Consider the following 13,104-nt stretch of genomic DNA (forward strand, 5'->3'; position numbering starts at 1 on the left):
TTGAAAAGGTCTAAAATAGGCTGACATGTGGGTGAATAGTTAATTTCGAATGATGCATACACAGTTTTTAATGCAATGTTTTTATGCTTTTTAATACCTGAAAATTAAAACAAAATAAAAGCAAAATAGTTTAAGAATATTCACTCAAAAGTTTGGTGTGAAATGCTGGAAAAAAATGGTATTCTATACTTCTGTGAGGTAATGCAAATTAATAGGCTGGTAAGATACAGCTAAACAGGTATGAAAAACACAGTATCCCGTGGATTCATTCTAGGTATTCAGGCTATTTAACAACTTCAATAGTATTCTAATTGCTATGTCTACAAATAAATCACCATCCTGTTACCTCTTGACAAACACATTTCATAAAATATATCAATATATCTTTATGGTGTTCAATAGCTTTTTTGCTCATTTCCCTTAATATCAACCCCATCTTTGGATCACTGCAGCTACACTGCAGTTGTCTTGCTTGAGGTATAGTAGAACATTAGAAGTAGATATTCAGAATATTTTACAGAGCTTGAATGTAAGAAAATGACTATATAGAAATTCATACCACACAGTTAACCTCAAGCAAACTAAATCTAAATTAATCAATTTCAAATCCTTTTAAACAAGTTCATTTTCCTTGACTTTGGTTGCTGAAGCTTGTCTGTCTATCATGTGAATAAGCAATCAAGTGAAATTGTTTGCTCAAGTCAAATGTCTCAAATGTGAAGGGTCTATTTCTAATGGATGCTGGTGGGTTTGAAAGACAAAATTATGAAACTACACACTGCTTATGCAGGTAAACAATCATATATTATCATCATCATCGCCACCACCAAAAGATCTAGCAAACATTTGCATGCACAGGGTACTAAACAAAGTCTGTTAACAAATATGGTATCTATCTTTTAATGTTGCGATTTTTAAGGTGCACAATATATAAGCAATAGGATCAGCGGTCCCCAACCTTTTTGGCACCAGGGAAAAACAAATTTTCACACACCAGGGTTGGGTGGAGGATGATTCAAGCTCATTACATTTATTGTGCAGTCAAACCTCTCTGCAAGTGTGATAATCTGTATTTGCAGCTGCTCCCCAGTGCTAGCATCACTGCCTCAGTTTTACTTGAGATCATCAGGCATTAGATTCTCCTAAGAAGCCACAACCCAGATCCCTCGCATGTGCACTTTACAGTGGGGTTCTTGCTCCCGTGAGAAGCTAACACTGCTGCTGATCTGACAGGAGGGAGCGTATGTGGAGTGATGGGGAGTGGCTGTAAATACAGATGAAGCTTGGCTCTCTGGCCTGCCACTCGCCACTCACCTCCTGCTGTGCAGCCCAGTTCCTGACAGACCATGGACCAGTACCAGTGTGTGGCCTGGGGTTGGGGAGCGCAGCAATAGATTATACAGTAAAGAATTATGTAACCTATTTAAATAGCATAACAATCTGGAAATGGCATCAAGTGGTGAGATGGTATCCTAGTGGAATCTTCGTATACATAACAGTTCCAATTTGGGGAAGTTTTGTCGGAGTATTTGCTTGACTTATTTTTTGGACTTAAGAAAAAAGAGAAGCTGGGAATAAGCAGAAGGTGACTCAGATAAATGACTGAGTAGAAAACAAAAACAAAAACAAAACTAAGGATAGAGTAAGAATAGCAGAACACTTCTGAGAAAAACAATGGATGTAGGGAAATGTAGAGATGGAGAAAAATGTAGAGCCACAAGCTTTTGATATGTTTTTGGAGTAGTAAATTTTGTGTCCAAAATCTTCTGTAATGTCCCAGAAACAGGAATTAAGACGTACCTAGCAGAGGAATAGAGGCAATGTGGTTAAGTGAAAAGAACATAAACTTTGGACTCAGACTTGTATTCAAATCATGATTGCTCCTTAGTGGAGATGGTTTCATACTCAATTTCCTTATCTGTAAGATTAACTTAATAATGCCTATCATCAAGGTTGTTATGAAGTTTAAATCTAAACAAATTGAGGGTAACATGTACATACACCTTACCCACATTGAGCAACACAGATTATTCAATAAACAGTTTTTTGTTCATTAAAATAGTATGTGAGAACAGCGTGGATCTTTATAACATTTTCTGGTTTAGTGAGATGGAAAACAATGAGAGGAAAAAATAAATGTAAAAAAGGTAAATAACCATTAATATTGTTTTGGAATGGAAAGAGATCTCCCAAGTGGATATGAAGTCAGAATATATAGCAGAGAGAACAGGAGTACAGAGGTAGTAAGGAACAAAGGAAGAAATAAGGATACTTTTATATTCAGCTCTCATTCATTATGTCATTTATTCAACACCTATTGAGAAAAACACACACATAATGCCTGCAAGTAAGCAGCTTAGCCCAGGAGGAAGAAGTAACAAACAAATCAACAGTAACTATGCATTGTGTGGTGCTAGGGGAGAAGTACATGGAGCCAGAGAGGGTTAGTTTAATGGATACTTTTTGAGCAGTGATTACATGTCAAGTGCTGCGTGAGGTGGTTGAGAATCAAAGATGAATTAAAACAAAGGTTCCTGGTTTTTACTCTCAGGAAGGAAAAAGGAAACAAACAAACAAATAAGAAACCAGATTCCCATGGAATAGTAAGTACAATAGTGGAAAAAGCACTGAACATTGCTTTGGTTTGTGGATAGAGGAAGATAAGTTACCAAGAAAGGAAGCTTCTGAGATTAATATCTGAGCTAGTGAATGATCAATTAATTAGATTAAAAAAGAAGCTGAAGAAGAGAAGGGGAAGGAAGAGGAGGCACAGCAGGAGGAAGAAAGAGGGGGAGGGAAAACAGAATTCCAATCAGAGGAATAACAGAGACCAAGACTGAAGCTCAAAACAATATGTGTTTGGGTACAGACAAGTTTGAATTGGCTAGAACATAAAGATTGCTATGGTTTGCTTGTCTCCATCAAAACTTATGTTAAAATTTGATTTCCAATGTGGCAGTGTTGGGAGGTGGGGTCTAACGGGAGGAGTTTGAATCATGGGGCAGATCCTTCATGAAAGCCTTGCTGCTGTTCTCACAGTGGAGACTGAGTTCTTGCTTTGGCAAGAGGGATTAACTTTCATGGAAATGGATTAGTTTGCAGGAGAGTGGGTTGTTATAACACCAGAGTGCCCCTCAGGTTTTGTCTCTATGCATGTGCAGCAGGAAAGCCCTAGCCAGAAGCCAGGGCCACACTTTGGAACTTGCTGGCCTGCAGACTGTGCGCTAAATAAACCTCTTTTCTTCATAAATTTCCCAGCCTCCAGTATTCTGTTATATTCTAACACAAAATAGACTAAGGCAAAGATCATAGAAGAAAATGTTAAGAGATGAGTCTGAAGTTGAACAGGTGACAATTTACAGTGTCTAATCTATCAGTCTGGGAGCTCAGACTTTATCCTATAGCTGGTAGGGAGCATATGAAACTTTTTTAAGCTGCTGGAAGTAAATAACGATTCATCCTTGGTAAATACATCATACCAGTGACGCCTCTGAGGTTCAAACTTGGAACGAGTGAGACCAGCTGGAAGCCTGTCTTAATATTCCAACCAAGAGACAATTAGGGCCTGATTTATTTAATTGGCAACTGAAACAGAGAAAAAGAAAAATACTCACTGGAGAAATATTTAAAAGATAGACTTAGTAGAAGTTGATGAGATGTTGGCTGTGAGCCAGGAGAGAGGCATTTAGAATGATGTCTGAAACAGGTAACTTGGTGGGTAACAGTGCAGGATGTGTGGATGTGTGTTGGGGGAGAGAGTGGATATTCAGAATGATACTGTTGGGAGAGATAAAGAATGTGGAGTGAGATTAAAAAGTCAAAAAATATATATAGTACATGTTAAAATAATGAGAGTGAGTGAAATTCCTGAGATAAGAAGTAGAGTAAGGATGTAAGTGGGCTGAGAGTAGAACCCTAAGCTAATCTGTGAGGGGGCAGACAGAGACAAATGATCCCTACAGGATTTCTCAAAGGATAGCTTCAGAGAGTTAAAGGAAGCACCAAGAGAATGGCATTCTGAACCTCAAAAAGGGAATGGCATCAAAGAGGGCATAGACACAAATGGTTGGGTCACATGCAGAAAGGAAAAAAAAAAAAGGCATGCAATAGGACTAAAAAAAATCTAGTGGATTCAGGAAGAAAGGTCTTTCTTGCACTTAACTAAGATAAATTTTGGTAGCATGGGGGTTTCAGAAGCCAGGCTGCTATGTGTCAAAAAGTGATTAATAGTCAAGCAAATATTTTAGCAACTATTGCTAACTTTGTGAGAATTTTAATGAGAACAAAAGGGAACTACTAAGTGATTGCTAAAGGTACAAACAGGATAAAGGCAAAGCTTGTTTTATGTAGGAAGAGGATTAATGATGTCTAGAGGCAAAAAAGATAAGGAAGGGAAAAAGGTAATGAATAGAAATGTCAAAAATAGAAGTGATATGAATAAAACTATGTCCTGAACAGGCTAGAAGAGGTTGAGACCAAGAGCAGAGATGACCTTGAAAAAAAAGTACCATTTACCCCTTGAATTTAAAGAGGGCAGAAAGCTATTTGCAGATATTGTCACTGTAGAATACATTTGTTTGACAAAAGGCATGTCATGACTTTAATTTCTCCTTCCAATATGAGTAAGCTACAGTATAAATAAATTGAAGTTTTATTTCTGAGTTTATCTTGTGTAGGATTTACTGTAATGTCTGAATCTGAGGATTCATGCTTTAAAAATTATAGACTATCTGCCATTATCTTTTTGAATACTGCTTTTCCCATTCTCTCCTTTCTTATTCTATTTTCTACAACTCTAATATTTCTTGTTTTGTCTCTTTTTCTTTCAGTGCTTCATTCTGGCTTCTGCTTTATGTTTCCAGGTACACTGAATATTTTTTTCCCTCAGCTCTATCTGCTATTTAATTAATGAAATCTTTAGTAGAGATGAATTGAGTTTTAATTTTTACACATTTTGGTGGGTTCTTTTTCAAAACTGCCTGCATTATTTTATTTTTGAGAGAGAGTCCCACTCTGTTGCCCAGGCTAGAGTGCCATGGCATCAGCCTAGCTCACAGTAACCTCAAACTTCTGGGCTCAAGCGATCCTCCTGCCTCAGCCTCCAGAGTAGCTGGGACTACAGGCATGCACCACCATGCCTGGCTAATTTTTTCTATATATTTTTAGTTGTCCAGCTAATTTCCTTCTATTTTTAGTAGAGATGGGGTCTCGCTCTTGCTCAGGCTGGTCTCGAACTCCTGAGCTCAAACAATCCACCACCTCAGCCTTCCAGAGTGCTAGGATTACAGGCGTGAGCCACTGTGCCCGGCCTGCCTGCACTATTTTGATGGTGTTCTATTAGTTTGTTTTGTTCCCTTTAACCATTTAAAACTTACTTAGGTAGAATGAACCTAATAAATTCTATTATCTAAGTTCTATAATAATTCTACTATTTGAAATTCTTGAGGAATTAGTATACTGCTGGTTATTTCTGATGACTCTCATTCATGGTGGGTTTTTCCTTATGTGTTTCACAATTTGGAGGGCTCATTTTAAATAAAAGGCTTACTTCATCTGTAAGCATCTTGAGTGGCCTCAGTATGCAGTATTCCTCTAGAGAAGATATGAGCATAGCAGGATAACTTTTTTATGATAACCTGTTGGTTAGGGCCTTCCACTATCACACAGATAGTGTAAATTAAAACATCAAACCAGTGTGAAAAGAAGCCAGACTAGGAATGTTCTCACTTATATTTCTATCACCCAAGTCCCAGGCTTAGACCGAGACACACTTTCTTGTCTCTGCCTTTGCTTGTGGATATGTTTTTTTTTTTTTTCTGGTCCATCCATTCAAGTGCCCTTCCTTTATCCAGCTCCCTCATTTGCACAGATCCATGGTCCAGGACCTATTTTGTTTTTTTTTTTTTTTGAAGCCATTAACATTCAATTCCCTTGTTTACCAAGTTTAGCGAGGCCATTCTTCCATTCATATTTTTATGGCAGTCAAATATTAGCTTGGAATTTAGCCTACAGTTGTTCAATTACTTTCATTGCATTGCCTGCTGGGGATTTCTTTTACTTTCTCATAGTACAGCACTTCATTAAAAGGATACAAGCCCTATTTATGTCCCATTTATAGAAAATTTTGTAGCATTTTGTAGCAAGAGACTTTCATATTCTCTTATATCCATATTGCAGATTGTAGGAAATAGAAATGCTCATTAGTTGTCTGTCTACACTATTGTTAGACATCTCATCCTGTCCCATGTTGAATTTTATGACTCCAAATTTGTCTTCAGTATCCTCCTCATCCTGGGCTGTAAACCAATGTGTTTAATTGTTACTTTTCATAGGAATCTGAAATTTAATATGGCCCAAGGAGACATATCTTCTTCCCCCAAATCCTCTTCATATCCTTCTACAAGCCCTTGCTATCTACAGCCTAACCATTTTTCTTTTCCTCCCTTATTATATCCCATCTACCAAAGGGTCATCTCCAAAATATATCTGAAAATCAACTATTTCCTACCAATGATACTGCAAAAACCCCAACCTATGTCATCATTATCATAATATTTCTGAACTACCAAAAAATCTGTCCTTCACTAAGCAGCCCAAAGTGTAAGATTATAAAAAAATTTTAAATTTATATACTTTTATCACAGTCCACTTATGAACTTTTAGTATCTGAGCCCTGTCTGCCTTCCAACATTTGTTTCCCTGAATTATCCCCCTTATATGCAGTTTTCCAGCAACACTGGTTTCCATTCTATTTACAGAGTGTGTGGAATTTTTACCCATCTCAGGCCTTCTAAATTTTCTATTCCTTTTGTTCAGAATTCTCTGTTGCAGACTGTCACGTCTTCTTCATTCGGGTCTCAATTCCAATGTTACTTTCTTAAAGAGGTGACCCTGGCTGTGTTTGCTAAAGCAGAGCACCTGTCCCTAACTCTCTCTTGGCCTGCCACTCTCTGCCACATTATCCAATTTTATCTTCCTCACAAGACTATCACGGACTGAATGTTTAAACATATATTTATTAGTTCACATGTTTATATATTATCCCATAGGAGAGTATAAACTTAATATCTTTAGCATCTAAAACAGTGTCAGACACAAAGCAGGTCCTCAGGCACACACATGCACATACCAACACATTCACTTTTAAGGCTATATTTAGTCATAACTATAAAGTTGTAATAATAATCTATTAGTCATAATTATAAAGTTATAAAATGCTGTTTGGAGGTGCATTTTCAATGAAGTAAAAATTAAGATATATGAAGCTATTTCTCAGATGAGCCACTAAAGGATGAAAATCGTAGACCTTTATGTTAATTTATGTATCTCATATAATGTAGCACATTATAGACAGTATACTAGAAATGAATATTTTCTACTGAAAATATTATTTAACATGCATTTAATGCATGTCAGCAATGTATCAGGCACAAAGTTAGTTCTCAAGGATCCAAAAATGGGGAAAAGTATGCATAGTCCCTGTTTGCAAATAGAGTAGTGGGCATTCAGCTGTGCATTTGGTCTTTTTCATGTTACATATAAAAACATCACTAAGCCCATATTATTTCTAAGAGAAAAAATAATTAAACAAGTTTGATATCTTCATAGAGTACTTACACGAAACCACAGAAATGAGTTTTTAAAAATCCCAGGTAATAATGGTTGAGATGAGCTGCAGTGCAGAAGCTCCTGCAAGCTCCCTCCCTGCATGTCTTACTGTACTTGCTAGGCCACTAAGTATAGCTTCTATAATAATTATTTGTTTTCTTGGAGACTGCAGGAAGTTTCATATGTATGAATGTATTATTATATATATGCATTGCAATTTTAGAACCTACCTTAATGTCTGCATATAATGTAAATTTAATAAATGATTAACAAATGATTAAATGCATTTTAGTTGGACTGAACTAACAATTTAGGTAATTTAGTGTTTGTTTTTAAAGTAACATTTTATTGAAGTAGAAGAGTATACAAATCAAAGAGTATGGGTCCATTCATTTTCAATGTGAATGTATTAATAACAATACCACCCTCATTCAGATGAAATAAAAAGTACATATGGCCAACAGAAGCCCCTAATGTGTGCCCTCCCAGTCACTACCACCCAATAGGAACTGTAACGTTGAGGCCTGTTACCATGTTGCCTGTTTTCAAATAGGATCACAGAGTACATACTGTCCTTTTGTCTTCTTTTGCTCAATATTATGTTTGGGAGACTCACCCAAGTGGTCCTATGAAGCTGGAATCTGTTCATTCTCATTGCTCCAGAGGATTACTTTGCATGAATATGTTACATTTTGTTTATCCATTGTATTACTGATGTTCATTTAAGTATTTTCTAGCTTGTGGCTATTAAAATAATGCTGTGAACATTCGTGCAAGTGACTTTTGATGCCAGTGGTATATAGTACTAGCGGATATATGAGGTCTGTCTGGATAGTATCAGCCATGTAATACAAAAAATAGAGACATTTAGTGAAGAAGATACAAGAAACATTATGTATAGGACAATGACGCCTCATTTCCCTTGGGACCTCACACAGTTCTCCCAGCGTCTCTTAACCTAACCCGTACTCATTCAAATATTCTCAGGTGTTCTGCTTGTTGTAGACCATCCAGATCATGGATCACTTTCAACAGATTCTTGACCATCTTTGAAGCGTTGTGCCACACTTTTATTTGCGCTGCACTCATCGCATTGTCCCCAAAAGCCTGAATCATCTGACATTTCTGTGGAAGAAGGTTCAACCTTAACACAAAATTTGATGCAGGTTTGTTGCTCTACTTGCTGTCATTTTGAATGCGATGGCCACACAGTACACATGCTCACTCAACGGTGTCTAGAGCCCTACTGACTAGTACAGCAAAGTTGTCATTGTTTACACATGTGCATTACAAGCCACTCGACTTGGCTGTCAGGTTACATCCATGGCGTGCACACCATTCTCGTTATATTAATATTAACAGTGGCTGGATAAATTCTGGATAGACCTTGTATACCTAGGAGTGGAATGTATTTAACTCTGTAGTAGATAGTATTAAAATATTTTTTTACATTGTTGTACAAAATCCCACTCCCACTGGCAGTAAAAGTTCTGGTTACTCCACTTTCCTAGTCAAACCTAAAGTATGAATAGTGTTTGCGTTTTAGCCTTTCAGGTGAGTGTGGAGTGGTATTTCATTGCCGTTTTAGTTTATATTTTCTGATGACTGAAATTAATCACCTTTTCTTGATTATTGTACATTTAATTATCCTCTTTTGTGAAGTGACTGTTTAAGTCTTTGCCCATTGTTGTTGGATCATTTTCTTTTTCTTTATTAATTTGTATTTTTATTGTCATTTTATATTTATCATTATATATTTATACTTATTATTTTATTATTTGTTAAATTTGTCTTTATTGATTTATTGGTTTATTGATTTATCTTCTCGGATACAGACATTACAAATATCTTTTATCAGTCTGTGGTTTACCTTTTAATTGACTTAATGGAGCATTTATTCATCAGTTGTTTTTTTTTTTTCCTTATGATGGTATTTATTTTCCTGGTTAAGAAAACTTTGCCTTACTCATATTTATTAAAATATTTTTTTGATATTTTCTGTTAGTATTTTTTATTGTTTTAACTTTCACATTTACAACCATATTTCAAAAATTAGACTGCTGTTTGTAGTGATAGGTAGAGGTAAGGATTTATTTTTTCTTAATGTTATTTAGAAAGGCCACTTACTTTCTGCTGCACTGCAGAGGCACACTTATCACAAATCAAGTGAATGTATATGTATGGATCCAATTCTGGACTTTCTATTCAGCTCCACTGGTCTGTTTCTCTGTCCTTGCACCAGTAACAAGTCATTTTACATATTGAACCTTGTTATAATTTTTGAGAAATGATACTGGAATTTATTAAGGTTAGTTTTACTTCAACATTGTCCTGAATGTTTGTGCTTCTTTGATTTCCTACATATACTTTAGAGTCAGCTTTTAAATTTGCACATACACCTACATGCACAGAAACACAAGATTTGCTAAGAATTTATTTGAGATTATATAAACATCTTTAGAACGGTGAGTGTTTCAATCCATGGCCAACATATCCCACCCCACTCATTGATTTATACCTTCTGTAATTTGCCTTAATAATAGTAAATGGTCTTCTGTGTAGAGTTATTATACATCTCCTTGCTAGATTTATTCCTTAGATTTGATGTTTTAAAATTATGTTGCAAGAGATATCTTTCAAAATTTTATTTCCAACTGATTGCTATTATCTATTGAGGTTTCAATTTTCTAGCTGCCTCTAACTTGGACAATACTACAGAATTTAATAGTTATATAATCTTTTTTCACATTTAAGTATAACATAGAGCTGTTAGTCCCCATTAACAGTCATTTTAAAATTACCTTGGTTAGTAATTTTCTCAAATAATTGCTTATTTTATTAAATACTATTACATTAGGAATTTAGTTATCATAATAAAACTTTTATTTGGTTAAAGGTTAATTTTTCTCATCACTGGATCATATTCAAATTATTAACATCTCCCTGATTTACAAATTCCAAAGTGGACTGGCTTCCTACAATGTAACTTAAACTTACAGGCTCATAATATAAACCAATTTTCTTTTGTGAATTTTTATGAATAGAATGAGAGGATCACATGCAATATATTATGTTTTACTTTCTTTTCTATTAATATATAAGCCATGTAAATATAATTTGTTTATTACCATGTTATTATCTATGGTAGCTTAGTAAAAGTTGTTATTTTTGAAATCTGTTAGATAATTTCTTGTTTCAGCATATGGCACTTACTTGTTTCCCCTCTGAGGAAAAAGGAAAATGTATTTTTTTTTTTTTTTTGAGACAGAGTGTCACTTTGTTGCCCCAGCTAGAGTGAGTGCTGTGGCGTCAGCCTCGCTCACAGCAACCTCAAACTCCTGGGCTTAAGCAATCCTACTGCCTCAGCCTCCCGAGTAGCTGGGACTACAGGCATGTGCCACCATGCCCGGCTAATTTTTTCTATATATATTTTTAGTTGTCCAGATAGTTTATTTCTATTTTTAGTAGAGACGGGGTCTCGCTCAGGCTGGTCTCGAACTCCTGACCTCGAGTGATCCACCCGCCTCGGCCTCCCAGAGGGCTAGGATTACAGGCATGAGCCACCGCGCCCGGCCGGAAAATGTATTTTATTCAGGGTGATCTTTGATATGACTTGCAAATTTTCTGAAGTGCTGACTACTGACATTATTGTATTATAAACTATGCCACTGTATTTGAAAGTTTTGATTTTCTGCTATCCTGAGGTTTAAATTGTTTTTATTTAATTAATTTATAAGAAGAACATTACAGATAGTATTGATGTCCATTTTTATCCTTGTAAAGGAAAAATTTCTACAACAGGCAGCACATTTCTGTGGCATTAAGAACTAAATATATATCTGTATTTATATCCATGTCCATATCTATTAATATAACTATATTATACAAGTCACTATACGTAGAGAAAATGGGAAATTGTAGCTAAATGTACCTTTGTTTACAAAATACTCATTACAAAATTTTACAAAATTTTTCCTTTGTATGGAGACTTTTGGGACACCCTGTATGTCTATAGCTATTTATACAGGGTCAGCAAGAATTTCTATATGAAATTTAAGCAGTTATATGCTCTCTGCTGATTCCCCGATGATTCAAGTATAGCAGGCACACATTCTCCCTTATTGGTAATATTGTCCAAGAAACACGAGAAGGATTATATCCTACCAAAACACCAGAGGATTCTTAAATTATGAATAATTCATATTATAATACATAGAAGAACATTTAATTTGGCTCTGGATACTAATTATAACTTTTCCATAGAGTAGGAAAATAGAACAGAATCAAAACTACTGGAAGTAGAACATTTTAAACAAAATCATAAATAAATATCACCAAGTGAAGCGCCTTCTCATGCCCTAAATGAGACTGGTGATCAGGAGTTCAAGGAACTAGTATTAGATCTTTTTTGCTAAGAGGAAAAAGGGAAGTTAGTGTTATAGCCAGAATTAGTATTAATACCTTGAACTTCTGATTACCTGCTTATTATAACTGCTATGCATGTGTGTGTGCATGTGTGAATGTGCATTTACATTACTGAATGAGGACATTCTTTTGATAGTTAAGCCTTTGTCTCCCTACGTTTTTTTCAAGTCCAAACACATAATAGGCTACATTGTATACACATAGGCATTTAGGAAAGAATGCATCTACTCATTTAAAAATAGTTGAGAATCAAGATTAATCATTAATATTCCTTCAAAACTAAAGCAAAGAACAGAATATAAACAGAGGAAAAAGTAATTAAGGTTAAAATACATATTCATAGAGGAAATTTCCAAACCCTCGTAAGAAAAATTTCCAAATAAAGGTGAACCAGAAACAGTATGAGACTGTCCAAGCAGCTATGCCTATGCAAAGGACCTTGTGAGATATGTTTAGCAGAGGGTTTTGTCCCTTCACACCTGCTAAAATTAATGTAGATATGGAGAGAAATTGATTATACTTACTTTAAAAAAATAGGAAAAAGAAAACATGTCTACCTAAATGTACATGATGGATTAAAAAGGGAAAATAATGACTGCATGTGGACCAGTCTGTAAGTCACTGTAAGTTTATGCGAGACAGGATGATAGCTTGTACCAGATAACCAGTGGAGTAATGAAGTGAACAGATTAAAAACATATTTAGTATGTGGAATAGTTCTTCTTCATATGTTGAATATGGAGTTTGAAATAGAGGAGTCAAGAAAACTCATTCGTTTCTATACCAAGAAAACTAGGTATAGTAGTTGCAGGGGAGAGCTGAGGCTTGACTAAAGGAGATCAGGAGCTTGATTCGATACACAGTAGTCCCCCCATATCTGTGGTTTCACTTTCTGCAGTTTCAGTTACCTGAGGTCAAATGAGGTCTGAAAATACTAAAGGGCAAATTCCAGTAATAAATAATACATAAGTTTTAAATTTCAGGCTATTCTGAATAGTGTGACGAAATCGCATGCTGTTCTACCCTCTCCCCCTAGGATGTAGTAATCCTTTTGTCCGGCTTATCCACACT

General features: G+C 35.6%; 1 protein-coding gene across 1 annotated transcript in view; it reads right to left on the bottom strand.

Moving 5' to 3' along the window:
- Positions 1-13,104, bottom strand: part of CCDC178 (coiled-coil domain containing 178) — a 351,257-nt gene that overhangs the window by 248,078 nt on the left and 90,075 nt on the right. The window lies entirely within an intron of this gene.

The sequence above is a fragment of the Lemur catta genome, chromosome 16, assembly GCF_020740605.2.
Source record: "Lemur catta isolate mLemCat1 chromosome 16, mLemCat1.pri, whole genome shotgun sequence".
In the NCBI taxonomy this organism is placed as follows: domain Eukaryota; kingdom Metazoa; phylum Chordata; class Mammalia; order Primates; family Lemuridae; genus Lemur; species Lemur catta.